We start from the raw sequence: 18,358 nt of genomic DNA on the forward strand, positions 1-18,358 counted from the left end.
TCACAGATAAGTTTAATGTTCTCTCACTTTGCTTTTAGAGCAGTTGCGTTTTTCCTGTAAATTATTATGTGGTCATTAATATGATTGAAGTGTTATGTTCTTCCCAATCCAAAATTAATTCTTCTTAATGTCATTACCTGGGATCGTAGGGAATGACCATTTGGTTTTTATAATTATAATCAACAGTTATCTGAGACCTCTCAGCTATTCAACTGTTCTAGGGTCAGTAACCCATAAGAATACTGAAATTTTTTGGCTTTTGATTAGTCAGCATAGCCTATCTTCTTTAATGTTGAGCTGCTGTGTGTTATTTGCTCTCTGTATACCCATCAGGTTAAGTAATGATTATGTGAGTCAGGCAGTTTTATAAATGAGTGCCTTCAGGATATGTTCTGGTCCTCAGTATATATTGGCTCAGTATTTATCCGTGTTTTGGACTGTGTAATAGATATGGAAACTTGACACAGTTCCATTCAAAAACCTGATCCCTACTTTGAAGATATGGATTTCCTTCCCAGCTCAGTTCTTGAAGCATTTTCGTCATCAATGTCTGTGAGCTGTGTGTGATGATCCCTTATAATGGTAGCATACCTTTTTCAACACATTGAACCAGAGCAGAAAAGCAAACAGTGCGAGAATGTTATGGTAGGAGGAAATTTATCATAAATGTTTGTAAATCACCTGTTCCCTCAAATAGATGTCTTCTATTGGCATCAGTATTCATAGTGCTACCACTGTTTTAGGAATCTTCTCCCAGGGAGATGAATTAGCTGGGGTTTTTTGTCCGTTACCCTTTGAAACAAAAACAATCTTAGCTTTGAAGATATTATAGGTGAATGTCCCCCAAAGAACACCTATCGAAGAACAGTAATTTATTTGATTCTTCATTGCTTCCTCTCATTTATCTGTCAGCTGTCATTCAACAATGAGTGATGTGGTATTTCAAGAAACAGGAGAAACTAATGAAGACAGATGTTTAAAAATATAAAAACAAATAACAGAAAGAAAAACTACAAATCTAGGGCATGCAAGTCAAAGATACCAAGCTAGTACCTGAGAATTGAAATAAGTACTAACAAAACTCTGCACCAAAATCGTACTTCCATTTATCCCTGACATTCATTTACCTTTGAGTAGTTTATTACATAGCGGCCTGATTCTGCAAGATAGTGGCCCAGCAACAGATTTACAGATAGATGTGTACTTTTGGGTTAAGTAATCTCTATACCATCGTATATATTTTGAAAAAGAGTTGCTCTTAGAATTAGTAATATGTCACCAGCAACTTAGTAATATTATAGATTATTCAGTAGTAAACCAGAGGCTACCTAGAAAGGGTATATAGGTACCAAACATAATTGAGGAGGAGATAGAGGTTGGTGGTGTTGAAGATAAAGTGTCTTTGCATCTTTCTAATCCCATTATTTTTTACCTGTAAATGTATTTTAAAGGCACTAAAAGTACTGTTACTTCCCTTTACGTCTTTCACTCTTCAAAAACCATCAGTAAATGAATCTTATTAACTAATATGACTCCAGCATTTTTAAATTATGAAGCATTCCTGATGCTTTCATTTCTGGTATTTTTAATGTTATGTTGCCACAAAGGTTAACAGTGAAAATTAAAATTACCTGGACTCTTTAAATATATCCAGCTTAAAGTAGTTATATTTTTAATGACTGTAATCTTATTTGCACCTGAACTATAAGATTACAGTGTTTACTTTGAGATATTAATAAATTATAGAAAACAGTTTTATTTGGATATCAGTCTTTTGGTGTTGGCCTTTGAGAATAGTTCTCATTGTCTCTGCCCAAGGATGTAAAACTTCAAAACTGGCTTCAGAGACTATCTGCTTTTGGTAGTAGTGATGCATAAAATACACACATACATACAGTAGTTGGTGTAGTGAAACTTGTTTAAAGTATAACTTAACGTCATACATGAAGTGATCTACACTTTATGAGTAAGCTCCCAAATAAATGCTTTATGAAGACCACACAGTGGCAGTCAAGGAGGGTGTGACAGTGTTTTCAGAGGCAGTAATAGGCTATATCTGTGTGTGATAGGCACTGTCATAGGCCTCACTAATCTATTTTGAAGATTTTTAAACAGTGATAAAAAATCAAGACAAATGAAAGTCCACCTAAGATAGTCAAAATGAGTCACAAGGTAGGCTGTACAGAAAAACAACTTTTGGAATTTATTTGAAAAACTGTGATAAAACATTTGACCTCTGATACTGAACCTTGTTTGTCCAAGCTGTCATCTGATGGCAAAGTCTGATATGGACAGTTATGTGGATGGTCTCCATGGCCATGTGCTCTCCAAATTGTTTCTGTGTCACCTTGGTTCATGAGATAATCACAGTCTTGTTACACTGACACCAAGGACAGATGTAATAACCCTTTTATAACACTAATTTTGCCTCATTTTTATTTCAAGATAAATTTTTGCAGAGTAGTTAAGTTTTTCTGAAGATCAGTGTGCCACTTAGATATTTTGAAAATGATTTGAAATGTTTTCCTATATATTTTCAGAAAACCAGTTTATTTTGTAGTTTTAGCTAAAAAGTTGCCCTTTTTTGTCACTGAGTGCATTTGTCATTCGTAATTTTTCATGCAATGAATTAAAATTGCTAAAAATTAAAAAAAAGTTAAACATAAGGGATATAATCTCTTCCCTTAGTTCTGTTGGAAAATAATTTCTTCTAACTATTCTAGATCATACTCCTCAGTGGAGCAAAATACAGTAATTCTGGATGCTTAAGTGTTAAAGAGCAAGCCCTGTAAAATGAGAATGTGATATATATCTTCAGTGTACTCCAAAAAGCCTCAGGAATCAGCCAGACTTTTGATGACTTATTCCACATAATCATTTCAATAATTAATTGTGCAAAAACTGTATATTAAATGGATGAGTCCCTGAAGTCTTAGGAGTCTTTTTTTATAGTTTTCTGTGTACTTGGTTAGGAAGAAAGGATTTCAGAACTTACACAAAATCCCATTCATTATCCAGAAACTCATTTTGTACCATTTTAAGAATGCATGTTATGTAACATGAATTTTTCCACTCTTTAAAATAACAAAAAATATGAAAACCACAATGCTTTGTTTTTTTTTTTTTAATTTTATTTCTTATTATCTTTCATATAAATCTGTTTGAAATTATTTGGGCAGAAAAATAGTTCTCATCTCTCCAATTATTTTGTCCCTTTGTCATAGCATATTGTTTCTTTGTGTATTTTATACATTTGTTTTGTGAAATGACCTTCAGCAAATTTCTCTGGGTATAGATTGTGGGCAAGTCTTTTCTAAAGCGAATTCTATTTACTTTATCAGAGAGCTTGGAGAAACACTCTCTGGAACTAACTTAGACTTAATTAAGAGTCTCGGGACTTTATGTAAGAATATCTCCCACTTTGCAGGGATCCAAGATCTCATCTCCTCTCCCTGTATGGGTGTTAAAATCTAAACTTTTTGGCTATAAAGACTGGTATTGCATCCCCTCCCCCAGTAGGATATGGGCTATGACAGCAGTAGCATCTAACTTTTCCTGTTTATATGGCTTCCAAGAATCTCTTTTATATTTTCCTGTAAGCTCAGCTGTACATGGGGGAGGGTTTCCAGGTTTAATAGGTTGCAAGTTGTTAAAGATGTGAGATAGATTTCTTTCTTAAAGGGAGATATGACTGTATGTTTTGGAAGATGTTAATAAAATACTGATCCATACAGCCAATCTAGTTGCTGCTCTCCCTGTTGGGTTAGATTTACTTGTATATAAAAGGAGCATATCTTAATGCAGGAAAAAAATAAAATTTGATTTATTGTTAGCTGTGAGTATTGAAAGTACTTGAAAAAAAAACACTGTAAGCATAAAACCAGGCATATAAAAATCTATCAGTTTGGATAATATTAAAGATTGATTTTGTTAACCGTGCTCTGAAGGTTATAGGAATCAGCAGGAATAGGAAATTTGAAATTTTTTCTTAACTTTGCTAGACTTATATCTTCTAAGAAGGAGTTGAAATATCTCTGGAAGATTAATTGATGGAACCAACAATAGGTTACCAGTGCTTTGGTTGCCCCACAAGCCTATTTCCTATACTAATCTGCTCCCTTATAATTTGATCTCTCCTTGGAGAAATACTTTCTGGAGTCTTGGAAACAGGACTCTTCACGTCTTCCAGATTCAGTATCATCTACCAAGACATAGTCCTTTCAAAGCAATGACTTACTTTTTCAGAGGCTTGAGTCTTAGTCATTCTTAGAGATAAGTATAGTAAAATTACTGGTTTTCTCCACTTATTTGTAAAAATATTTCTAGCAGAGCTGCCTAAAAAGTGCATTTCCGTCTTGCCAACCCCACTTTCTTGTGGCCCTTCTTGCTGAAATCTTGAACATTCCTGGAGTGTACTGGTGCCTGGTCAAGTTCAGTACTTCATGTGCTCCACCTTGAGCCCCAGATACCTGATGATGGGACCTAGTGACAAACTCAGATGCCAAACCTCTGAGCCTGTACAGGAAGAACTTGTCCTCTTTGTATGTATATACTTCCCCATTATTCATGTTAGCTTGTTTCTTTGCAAGGTGAACCTTGGAGTTTAGTTCTCTATTAGTTAACCTAGTCATACATATCCATGGACAGACATGGGTTCTTTGTTCAGAACTTAGCCCATTTTTTCCCAGACTTAGTGATTAACCTATTCCAAAAAGAACCATTGTAAACCTGCTTCCTCTGGATAATCCAGATAGCCTAAGGAAATGCTCCTTTCAGGCAAAAGGCAGCCATGGACAGGAAAACTCAGCCTTTCTAACTTTCTCTTTCCCCCAAATCCTTCTTTCCCTTGTATATAGTAGCCTTCAGGACTGTTTTTTGCTCTTTGACAAGATAATTTTCCTGCTAATGTAAAAAAACAGAAATTCATCCTTCAATGTGTCTTTTCTCTAATATTACTGTATGAATTATACTTGGTAATTTTGTGGTCATAATAAAAAGGCTATGTTTACAAAGCCTTTTCTCCGATATCTCAAACATTATTCTTGTCATTTAAACAACAACTATTGGGTTAAAATTAATACCTACTGTTATGATGACAAAAATAAGTTATGGATTAGAAAACCAGCTTTCTCAGTGTCATAGGAATAATTACTCCCTAAACTTGTCTTACTTCATATTTCCTATTATTCCTTCAAACATCATTTCTATATTGTTAAAAAGTTCCTTTAAATATCTTGGGATTTAGTGATTATACATTTATGTATGTTTCCCAGGTACAATGGGAGACCGTCCACCTGTTTCAGCCATAAATAATGGTTGAATGAGTTAATGAGAGCTTACTATATGTCGTCATTTTTCTAGGCCCTTGATATTAATCAGTGGATAACCCTGTCTTAGTGGAGTTTGCATTCTAGTTGGGGAATACAAGCAATGAAAAATAACATAAGTAAATGATTTAATATGTTAGAAAGTTTTAAGTGCTATAAAAGTGATCACAATAAAAAAGATAGGGAATACCAGAGGGGCAGTAGATTGCAGTTTTTAAATAGGATGGTCAGAGTCATAGACCTCACTAGAAAATTTGAGCAAAGATGAAGCAGGATGATTATCTGAGCTACTCCGTTACCAAAATCTGATTTTCCCATCCTTGTTTCCTTTTGAGAAACCTGCTAGCAAAACTCTTAACCTAAATTAGCACTATACTTCCTTCTCCATTTTTAAACTCAGCAGTTAGAAGATAACACCACTGTGAATTTAAGTGCCACTACATTCATGTTCTACACCCCTTGCCATTCCTTTTATGGCTGTCACTGTTATAAAAATCCTATACTCAACCCAACCCTCCTCCCTCCTGGCAGATGACCTTGCCTCTTTCTTTGTTGAGAAAATTGAGGGCACAGTGCATGCCTTATTTAACTTTCTGTACCGCAGCTGCAAAACTGACCACATTCAAACCTTCCTCAAGCTCTTAGTTGTCCCTTGCACTCTTGTATATATGCACTCCCTCTCCACTGGCTTCATTCTCGTTGTCTGTATCATGCTCTCTTTTATCAGATAAATGTATGTTAGTAAGCTGCCGCAATACAATATACCAGAACTGGAATGGCTTTTTAAAAGGAGAATTTAATAAGTTACAAGTTTACTGTTCTTAGCCTATAGAAATGTCCAAACTGAGGCATCCAAAGATACCTTAATTCAAGAAAGGCCAATGGTTTAGAACACCTCTGTCAGCTGGGAAAGCATGCTGGTCCCTTCTTCCTGGGCTCCTTTGCTTTCAGCCTCTGTTCTTATGTGGGTTCCTCACTTTGTTTCCCCAGGGCTAGATTTCATCTCTTGATTTCCCTTGGCTCTCTACAGGTTCTGACTTGCTTAACATCTCTTGGTGATGTCTCCTGGGCCCCAAGCATCTCCGAACACCCGTTGTCTCTGTTCTCCATCTGTGTCAGATCTGCTCTGAAGTTTCTTTCAGCTCTATCATTTCTAACTCTCTCCAAATGTTTCCTCTTCTAAAGGATGCCAGTAAACTAATTAAGACCCACCTGGAATGTATGGAGTCACATCTCCATCTATTCAAAAGATCACACCCACAATTAGGTGTGTCACATTGCCATGGAGATAATCTAATCGAAAGTTTCTAACCTACAATATTGAATCAGGATTAAAAGAAGCAACTGCCCTTACAAGATTGAGTCAGGATTAAAACATAGCTTTTCTGGGGCACGTAATAGATTCAAACCAGCACCATAAGATATAAGATATATAATATAAAAATATTAAAAACACTCCCTCAATCCTAAGTGTTCATTTAGCTACCTGTATACTTATTCTTACTCTTTTCACTCAAACTTCTTGACAATATTCTACCATTTCTGCTTCTGTTAAACTAAACATACCCTGGTTTATGCTCCCAACATGGTAGTTCAACTTCTTTTAATGCCCTTTTTACCATATTTAGTAGTATTGATTGTCCTCTCATTTTCCTGGCTCTAGTTTCATCCTCTTTCAAATTCATTCTCCACTATGCATTCAGAGTCATCTCTTTCAAACACAGATCTGACCTTGTCATTCCTCTTTCACGTTTCTTCTTAAGCCCTTCGGAGTGGTTGGGTGAGACTGGGGTGCATTCAACATCAAGATAAACTCCAAGATTCTCAATATTTACTAACAGATATTCTGCCATCCCATTCCTTCTATACCTATCTACCTTTTTCTACAGATTTTTATCAGTATTCTAGAAGGTTAGAGGTCATTTAAAAGGCCATAATTAGTTTTAGCAGCAATCTTCTGAGGGTATATGCACAGGATCAGAATGTAACTCTTCATATCTAGTTAATCTAAACACTACGAGTAGAGTTTAGTGGATAGGATAAAAACAATGGAGTCAGACACCTGAGTCTTAGCCTTTCCCCTTTTCTATCTCTGTGACCATGGGCAAGTTTCCTAATGTTTTTGAGTCTATTTTCTCATCCACAGTATGAAGATAATGTGTACCTCATAAAGTTACAGTGAAGATGAAATGTGAAATATGGAATACATTTAGCACAGTGTCTGACACATGCTAAGCACTCTATAAAAGTTAAATCATTAATAATACTTCTATTTTTGGCTAGTATTAAGTGCCCAGATGTACCTTGTGAACAGTACTAATATTATGTTATCATGTCCTAAGGAATGTATATTCCGAAGAAGAGAGGCTCACAGTAGATCATACCTTCTGAAGAGTTCTTGATTGAATCCAGGACACAAGATGGTAGAAAATACCTTGGGATAGTCACTATACATGTAATGTTATACAAGTTAAAGTCTTTTATACCCATCATCCCATTTAATCTCCACTGTGGTATATATCTCAAGGTGATCTCTGTGCCACTGGGAGAGGAAGAGAAAATTCTCTTAAAACAGTGAATTTTAGAGTTTATGCAATTGAAACCTTAAGGCACCTATAAAAGAAGATGATAATAACATTTATCTTACTTCCTGTTTAGGTCAGAAGGTAAAAGTAAGGGAAAAGGGCAAGGAGAAAATTCAGAAGCATGGAAATAAGTGAATAGGGTAGCAAAATGTGGGAAAAACCCAGATGTCCAGCTGAAAAATGGATAAACAAAATGTATGGTATATTAATTTAAAATGAAAAATTATGCAGCCTTGGAAAGGAAGTACTGAAACATGCTACAACTTGGATGAACCTGAAAACATTCTCAGTGAAAGAAGCCTTTCACTAAAGACCGCATAGCTTATGATTCCATTTTTATATGAAATATATATCTAGAATAGCAAATCTATAGAGACAGAAAGTAGATTAGTGGTTGCTAGGGGTTGGGGGAGGGAAGTGCTAATGGATACAGAGTTTCTTTTTAGTGTGATGGAAGTGTTTTAATATAGTGATCATATTTGCACAACTTTATGAATATTCTACATACTTCACTGAATTATATACTTTAAAAGGATAAGTTTTATGGTATATAAATAGAATATACCATACAAGATTTATTCAGATAAATCTGCCTAAGAACTTAGTGCTAACAACCCTAAACCTGAGATAGAAATGAATCATGTTAACGAAGCTATAGCAAAGAAATTCAAGAAGTACATTTCAATGAGAGCACATTATTATTAGTAAAAGAGACAGAGATGTGTTGGGATGCAGCCAAAAAAAACTTAATGTTCTTTTGACATATGTTGTGCCTATAACTATGTATTATTTTCACATAAATCTTATTTTTTTAAAAATGTTTGTTTACAACACAAATTTTCTCATTCTAATCACTTTCATGTATCTATACAATTCAGTGGTATTGCACACACATTGTTGTGCTACCATCACTACCATCCATCATCAAGATTTTTGCGTAACTCCAAACAGAAACTCTGTCTTATTTTAGTAGCAATTATTATCTCACCTGAGTTTGAGAGGTTTTCTCAGCTAGGTATTGATTGTCCCACCTGTAGCAGCCATTCTAGAGGCATTGTTTAATATCACAAATGTGAAGCATCTGACTGGGCCAGATAAACCAGGGTGGTTCTTTGTGGTCTGCAGTTTAGAAGTAATGATTCTGTATTTCCTTTATATGTAACTTTGCTCTTATAAATTTTTGCCTCTGTGGAGCCATCCTCCCTAAGTACTTGTTCAGCTATTTCCTACCCAAGATCCTTCCATGCTTTTCTTATCCATCCATTTATGGCTGTTCAACCCCCTTCCCTCTCTAGTTAATTTCACAGTACCTTACACCTCAGCTACTGCAACTCTTCTTTGAGACTTCCCTTGAATAGTATTTTCAATGCACATTTCCCAAAACATTGCTTCTAGGGAAAATACTGTTTCTGCATGTCATGCATCTGTCCAAGACCTAATGAGACAGTTTGTTTCTAGGAGTACAAGATTCAGTTACCCAGGTTAGCTGTCAATATCCTCTGTTATTATGTGTCTCTTCCTGCTTTGCCTTTTTGCTTGCCAGTCCCCACAATAACTTGTGGTGTAGTAATTCATTCCCACCCTGGTTCCTTGATACTATCTTCTCAACCTAGGCCACTTTAAAAAACCTTCTGAAAATTTAATTTAAAAAATAATTCTGAAATAATGATTTCCTGCAGTAGTCTAAAGTTTTGTATTTGTGGAATGGATGAGGAACAGAATATAGGACACAAGACAGGGCACATCCATGTGGTGATGCATTACAGCGTAGATTTGGGTGCAGGTTGGATATGCTTTGCTGGTGCCTGTGAGCGTGGGTGCCCAGAGGCGGAGAGGATGTGGCTGTTCAGATACATGAATCTGGGGGGCTTGCTCTGGTGTGCACCGGTCTAGGGCACGGGGCCCTTTGTGCACATGCTCTGAGCTCATGGCAGCAGGTCAGCACTGTGTCTGCATGGGCTGTGTGCAGATGTGGCCCAGCCACACAGGTCAGTGCTTGCCCAGAGCTGGGGGACGTGACTGTGGGCCATCTGCATGCGCAGATCTGGGAGGGCCGTAAACTCTTGTACACATGCAGAGTTCAGGTCAGGGGTTGTTTCATGACTGTTTGGTTTGGGGGCAGGTGTAGCCTGGGATTGGAAGTAAGCTTCTGCAGCCTTTTTGCCCTGGTGACTGCCTTCAAGGGGCAGGAAGGGGCAGGAAAGGGGAGATTGGGCTCAGGAGGTGTGGGGCTAGGCTGTGCTTAAGCAGAAAAGGTGGGCTGGGGGCAGGTGTGCACAAGCTTTGGGTGGGGATGTGGGGCAGGTATGTGCACAGGGCTTGGTGGGGTGGGGGCACTTGAAGCACAGGGTGGGGTAGCGGGTGAACGGAGTTCAGGTGCGTAGGGTGTGGGGTGAGTTGCAGGTCATGGGGCTGTGCCGGTGAGGGTAGCGTCTTCAAGGAATGTGGCTTGGATTACTTCCTAGGCCCCACCTCCCCATCCGTGCACTCCTGAGGGCTCCAGGCTCCCACATTAGACTGTTTTGCACCAGCTGAACGGTCTCTGGTTCTCTGCTTCTCAGTTCCTCAGCTTTTGCAGTCAGTGTCTCCCTATGTGTTGCAGAAAACTCTCCCAGGTCACTTACACCCTGGAATTGCTGTCTGAGTCGCCCTCCAGTCCCTTCTCTGGTTGTTCCTTGGAGCAGGGGTGAACTCGCCCTCAGAAATTTATTTTTTTGTATGAGTTTCTAATAGTGTATGTAACTTGTCAGTTTTTCTTAAGAGTTCAGAAAAATTCTCCTTGTTTGGGTTTGAGGTTTTGTTGTCTTCAATTCAACAAATATTTGCACAGCTATACTTGAAATAAAAAGATGCTGGCTTTTTCTTCATCTTTCAATAATAGATTCTGGAATTCATAATTTGAATATATTTCCAAATGTATTCTAATTTAGAACATTTTTGACTGCATATTCCAATCCATATTTTGGGAGACATAAGGGAAGAATTTTAAAATTTGGGGCCATCATGGAAAAATCAAGAAATATGGATGGCCTAACTATGAATCTCTATAATGCAGTAGGAGAGAATTTGGTAAATCTTTATTTAACTGTTTTTGGCAGAAAATCTGAACTTTAATTGATTAATAGATTGATTTCATTTGTTAAGTAATGTTAATGATGGGATAGCCCTTTTCTGACCACTAAAACTAGAGATGACTGAGGCAAAGTCCCTTTCCAACATCTACCGGGAACTTGATGATCTTATGAAGAGAAATGCAGATGTATAAATACCTATAGGGATGCATAAGTTATAGATAGAGATGAGGGAGCAAGTAGGGAAGTAAAAGAGTAAGATACTCTTAAGGGTATGTCTCATTACTTATAATGATTCACTCATATTAATATTAGAGTAGACTCTTCTCTGCTTTGTAAACCACTGGCAAAATAGGGATTCACTGATGATCAGATGGGAGGTTTTCTTCACCCAAATTTTCTATTAAAGGCAGCAAACTCCAGCATTGTGTTTAGAAATGAAAAGTATTGAGTAGACAGAAAGGTAAGACTTGTTCTGTAGTCTTTTCTCTAATTAAATTATGCTGTAGTGCTTGATATTTCTACATCTGTACTTGATTTACCTTAAATTAAATTGCAGTTTATTTTGATGGTGTTTGGAGTGCCACAAAAGCATGTACTAAAATGCAGAAATTCCTAAGTGGCTTAGAAAGAGCAATAAATGTAATGCAGAGGGGAGGCCCACAGTGTCTTAGCAGGCAGAGTTCTCACCTGCCATGCCAGAGACCCGGGTTCAATTTTCCGTGCCTGCCCATGAAAAAAAAAAATGTAATACAGAGGCCTAGAAAATATGCTAATAATCTCATTGGTAACATCTCTCTTTGTTCTTACTGTTGACAGAATAGCATGATGAGTGGTCCTCTGCTGAGATTTTTGGAACAAACCTACTTAGAGTCATTGTATTTTCTTAATGACTGTAAGCTTTGCCATAGGGGTAACATACAAACTACATTCTCCACACTACCCTCCTTGCTTAACTCCATATTCTCCCCTGCTACAAAACAAAAGACAACCTAACCAAGATAAAATACAGATGAAGTTGGAATTCAGACAAGAAATTGAAGGGTCATGTGAAGTTGTGTGACAGGTTATCATACTGGAAAGCAAAGGGCTTTGAAGTTGTAACTCCAGCTCCAACTTTACTCCTTCTGGAAACACAGGGCAATTCACTTAAACTCTCTGTACATCAGTTTCCTTATCTGTGAAACAGGAATAATACAATAGCACTTACAATATAATAGCTATAATATAATAACACCAACATCAAGAGACATAATTAGTGCTTTTGTTATAATATAGAGAGATTAACCTTAGACTTTATTTTTATTGTAATTTATTCATTAACAGCTTTTCAGTGAGCATCGATTTATGGCCTAAGCACTGTATATATTCGGCATATAGAGGAGAACAATACCAGTTCCTAGCCTTAAAGGGCTGAGCTCTAATACTAATGTATTCTTATCTTGTATCCAAATTTTTGATTGTATAGAATATCGAGGGTACATTAAATTGGTTGGTTGACTTGTAAAAATTTTTAGCACTGAGTGGGCAGGAAATGGACCTGCTATTGACCAAAAAGTAGAAGCTAAATTTCTAACTTTGATGTGCCTGAGAGACCAGAGAAGCACACGGTATTAAAAAAAAAAAGTGGATTGTAAGGATGGTAGTGGTTTCGTTCTCATGGAAGTGAATCCATTTTTAATTGTTTGGATTTTAAAATGGCACTTTTATAAGTATTTAAGACATTATCAAAAAGAAAAGTTATCCTTGCTTTAATTTCCAATTAATTAAAATGAATTTTTTCTTTCATTTTTTTGTGGTTTGCAAAGATAGCATATATTAATTAGAGAAATTGCAACATAAAGTTATAATAATAAATAAAATTTTGAAATTTTCCTTGGCTAAATAAATCAAAACATAAAAATATGTTAAATGATATTGTCCTGTTTATAAAGAGTGTGCCTAAAGTTTAAAAAGAAAAGCAAACTATATTAGAAGATTGGGTGAAAGATGGTAAAAAAAGAAAGAACAAATAGCAAAAAATGTTGATTCTCATTACTCATTAATGAATTTGGCGATACCATTTTGCAACCAATAATTTGGTGAGGATGAAGGAATTTTGGCACTCATATTCCTAATGGGCGTGTGAATTACTTTAAACTTTTTGAAACTAAATCTGGCAATATCTATTAAATAAATTAATAAATATGTGTGTTTATGTTCATATGTGTGTATTTTAACCTGGTAATCAGAGTTTTGGAAATAAAGGCCATAATAGATAAAGATCTATTTTAAGTTGTTTGGTTTTTTAAAGTTGTTTGGGATATTACTCTTGTAATATCGTTCAAGAGTACTGATTATTTGAATTATGGTTCATCTATGCTATGGAATATTGTGTGGATGATACCTGAATGAGATAGATTTGTAATGACCCAGAGGGATATTCATAATAAATTAAGTAAAAATAAAGCATTTCGCTGAATAAGTTATATAGTATGAGTCCATCTTTCTATTTGAAATGATTCTGTATACTTGGTTGTGATGATTTGTATGAGTCATAAAAGTGCAAAATAATACATACCAAAGACTGTTAATGTCATTTACCCTAGGCAGGAAGAATTAGCTAGTTTGGAGAGAAGGATATTGCCTTTATATTTGTTTCAGTTGAAAGTTTCATTTTAAAAAAAGGAAAAGATAAAAAACTTAAGTTACAAGAAAGAAAAATCCCTTGGAATTCCATTACTTGGATGTACCTATAAATAGATATAACTGGGAAAATAATATACATGGTATTTTAAAGCCTTTTTTTAAATCTTCATATGTCATAGAGATGCTTTCATGTCAGCGAATATTCATTATGGCTTTATAGCAGGTGCATAATAAATATATGGATGTGCTTATGCTTTAAATACAAACTCCCAAGATCACTTTAATACCTTTAATGAGGTATAATTGGCATAAGGTTAACATAAACATATTTTAAATATTTGATAAGTTTTGACATATCTATATAGTGGTGAAACCATCACCATAATCAAGGTAATAAATATATTCATCATCCTAAAACATTTCTTCATATATAGTTATAATAATCTCTCCCTCTTGCCTTATTCCCATTACTGTCCCCAGGTAAGCACTGATCTGCTTTGTCATTATAGATTAGTTTGCATTTTCTCAAATGTTGTATAAATAAAATCAGAAAGAGTAAACTATTTTTGTCTGGCTGCTCTCACTCAGCGTAATTATTTTGAAATTCATCCATGTTTTTGTTTATATCATTAGCGCATTTATTTTAATTGCTGATGCCGTATGGCTATGCCGTAATTTATTTATTTGTTCACTTATTGATGGACATTTGGGTCATTTCCAGTTTGGGGCTATTACTAATAAAGGTGCTATGAATGGCCATGTAAGGTCTTTCTCTGGCACATGCTTTCATTATTCCTGGGTAAATACCTAGCGTAGAATGATTGCTTTCTATGTAGGTATAGGTTTAATTAAAAACAAAACAAAACTTCATTTTCCAAGTGATTTTGGTATTTTACGTTTCTATCAACAAGCTATGAGAGTTCTAGGCTGTCCTTTTCCCATTGAATTTCCCTTGCACCTTTTTTCAAAGAAAGGCCCATTTCTGGATTATCTGTTTTGTTCCATTGATCTAGCTATTTATCTTGCCACCAAATACACTTTCATGATTATTGAGGCTTGATAATTAGTCTTGAAATCAGGTAGTGTCAAGCTGTCTAGCTCTATCCTTTTTCAAATTTAATTTGACCATTCTAGGTCCTTTACTTTTCTATATTTAATTTAGAATAATCAGCTTTTACTGCAGTTTTTTTCTACCAACAAAAATAAGCTTGCTGCAGTGTGATTGGTTTGCATTTAATCTGTAGATTTACTTGGGGAGAATTTACATCTTAAAATATTGAGTCTTCTGACCCCTGAACATGGCATGTCCCTCTATTTTCTAAGTTTGATTTAATTGTCTCAGCAATGTTTTGTAGTTTTCACCATACATGTCTTTTGTATCTTTTGTCAGGTTCATATTTTTTATGCTATTGGACGATGGTATTTTTAATTTCAATTTTTGAAGTTCATTTCTAGTATATGAAATACAATAAATTTGTGTACATCAGTCTTATATCCTGCAACCTTGTTAAATATACTTGTGAGTTTTAATAGCTTTTTTTATAGATTCCATTGGACTTTCTCTATAGATAGTCATGCTATTGGCAAACTAAGACAATTTTACTTTGTTTTTAATTGAATGTTCATTTTATTTCTTTTTCTTAACTAATTGCACTAAGTAGAAGCTCCAGAACAGTGTTGAATAGAAGTGGTGAGAGGAAACAATCTTGTCTTGGTCCAGGTCTCAGGAACCTTTAAGTATAATGCTAGCTGTAGGTTTTACAATACCAGATCTAGTTCTTTTTTATTCCTAGTTTGCTCAGAGTAGTTCTTTTAATCAAGAATATAATTGAATTTTTTCAAGTGCTTTTTCATACGGTTTTCTTTTATAGTTTAATAACTGATATTATTTGATTAATACTTGACGTTAAAGCCAGCTTTGCTCTTCTGAGTTAAAACTTGGTCATGATGTATTTCTATCATTATATACTGTTGCATTTGATTTGCTGAAATTTTATTTCGACTTTTCATCTATGTTCATGGGGGATATTGGTCTGTAATTTTCTGGAAATTTTTTTTTTCATATTTTCATACTGAAAGGTTTTAAGATTTGAAATATTTAAAGAGAAAGGAAAGTAGACGAAAGGATTGTAAATGAGCGTGCTTTATTGGCTGCCCTCCCGGGCAGAGCTCACCAAACCGAAGAGGGAGTTAGGTGAGTTCGTGCACGGGCTTTGGCGAGTGGAGTTTTTAAGGGCAGGGGTTAGTTAGGTGGTGGGTGACATGAAAGGGGCAGCACATTAAACAAAGGATTATTATGCTAGTAGGTTGAGCAGCAGGTGGTTAGATGTCCGTGAATAGATGTTGGCAGCGCAAAGACCTTGATTGTAGCGGCTCACCTCTCCTTCTGAAGTGACTTCGTGATTCCAGCCAATGAGCCCTCCCTTATTCCCTTGACCTAACACATACCTGGGTGATGCTGACTTCAGAGTTGGAAAGTATTCCTTCCTTTTCAACTTTCTGGAAGAATTTGCATAGAATTGATTTTGTTTTTTCCTCAAATGCTGGGTAGAATTCACCAGTGAATCGATAAAGAAACAAGAAAAAAGCATTTTCCTTAATGAAGAGAGAATAGATCAATTGAAACTATCTCATAACTGGCATGATTGTTAGAATTAGCAGACAAAATCTTTGTTTTTTGAGTGTGTGGTTATTACTGATATATTGCATATATTTAAAAAAACTTAATTAGAACTGTTGCTTTCTGGATATACGGTGTAAATTTTGGAAGTTGTTAAATTAAAAACAATAGAGACATAGAATTGACATAAATGGAAAACACATAAATGATAGAACCAGCAGGCAGGAAATCAGTAAGGATATAGACGATTTGAGCAGCAGAGTAAACCAGCTTCACCTAATTGGCATGTATTGACACGTAATAACAGCAAATACAAATTTATCGAATATTCATGGAAAATTCCAAGATAGGCCATATTGTGGGCCATAAAACTAGTGTACTCTATGATACTATGCACTTAAACAATTACATTGGAATTCAAAAAGAGAAATATCTTTAGAAAACCTTCCAAATATTTGAAAAGTAACAATCTGCTTAAATAACCCATATGTAATGAAGAAGTCAAAAGGAAAATTTTAAAGTATTATGAACTGAATGAAAATGAAAATGCAACATATGAAGATTTGTGGGATGATGGCTGTATTAATTTCCTGTTGCAGCTGTAAAAATTAAACAAATTTACTGGCTTAAAAAAATTATCATCTTATAATTTTGGAGGTAAGGAGTCTGGAATGTGTCTCATTGGGCTAAAACAGCAATCAGCAGAGCTGTGTTCCTTCTGGAGGCTCTAGGAGAAAATCTTTTCCCTTGTCTGTTCCAGCTTTAAGAGGCTAACTTACTTGTGTTGGCTCATGACTGCTTCAAAAGCCAGCAGCATAGATTATTCACACCTCTGATTCTCTTGCCTCCCTGTTTTACTTGAAATGGTCTGTTTGATTACTTTGGTTCCACCCAGATAATTCAGGATAATAATCTCTCCATCTCAAAATCCTTAGCTTAATCATAGATATATATATAGTCACTTTTACCATGTATGTAATATATTTGTGTGTTCAAGGTTAGAACATGGACATCTTTGGAGGGCTATTATTCTGCCTACCACACTACTAAAGCAGTACTTATGTGTAAATTTATGCCACTAAAGGTGTATTTTAGAAAAATGCCTCAAATTAATGACCTCAGATTCCATCTAAAGAAACTGTTCAAAGAAAAGCAAAGTAAGCCCAAAGGAAATAGTAAAGACAAGAGAGGAAGTACATGAAATAAAAAATGGAAAAACACAATAGATTAAAAATCAATAAAACCTAAAATGTGATTATTTAGCAGATCATTCAACTTGAATGGGGCAGGGGGTGGGGGGAGCACTCAACCAAGATTGTAGCATAAAACACTCCAGGGTGTTGTTTCCCACGGAATCTTTTGAACAAATAGCAAAATCTAACAAAGCCGACTTCTTCAAAACTCCGAGAAACATTTAGCTGCAAAAGTGTCAGATCAAGAAAAGGCAGCTTTAAAAACGGTAGGTGAAAAAAAAAAAAAGAAAAAACAGTAGGTGGACATCATCAGCATGGTGACGTGTAAGACATCTACTGAGAACTTCTCTTCCCAGAGATAAATGGGGAAAAAAAGGACAAATCTCACTTGCTCAGAACTCTGGAGGGAGATTAGGATTGGAGAAATATCCTACAAATACCAGGTCAAAGAAAAAAAAATATCAGGAAACTTTTGCTCTGGACCACTCAGTCCTCTTCCCTCCCCCTCACTAGGTCCCATGCATGATAAGTGCCCAGAGGCAACAGCTGAGATCTCTCCCACCTCCCACTAGGGACACGGACTATAAAATCTCTCACAGCAATGAAACAGATCCCCACATATATCCAAACACAGAGACCCAAATCCCCAGGGACCCATGGCAGGACTCAAGCCGCTGGGGAGTATGGAATGCAAAAGGGCACCAAAGAGGAGTTTCTAAAATGGAGGATTAGGGCGGGAATTGCTGAATCTACTTTTCCCCAAAGCAGCAAGTAGCCAGGCAGAAACTATCTGAATCCACTGTTTGAGAACCTGGGAGGACATTTCAAGGGCCAGGTCAGTGTAAAACAAAGGGACAGAAAATGTGGCAGAGTGTGGAATTCTAGCCTTGTCATGGCATCCATCCCCCCATCACTTGAGGAAGCAGCAGTGGGA

General features: G+C 36.0%; 1 protein-coding gene across 18 annotated transcripts in view; it reads left to right on the top strand.

Annotated features, from left to right (window-relative positions):
• Positions 1 to 18,358, top strand: part of EIF4G3 (eukaryotic translation initiation factor 4 gamma 3) — a 373,254-nt gene that overhangs the window by 221,693 nt on the left and 133,203 nt on the right. The window lies entirely within an intron of this gene.

This window comes from Tamandua tetradactyla, chromosome 2 (genome assembly GCF_023851605.1).
Source record: "Tamandua tetradactyla isolate mTamTet1 chromosome 2, mTamTet1.pri, whole genome shotgun sequence".
Classification (NCBI taxonomy): Eukaryota; Metazoa; Chordata; class Mammalia; order Pilosa; family Myrmecophagidae; genus Tamandua; species Tamandua tetradactyla.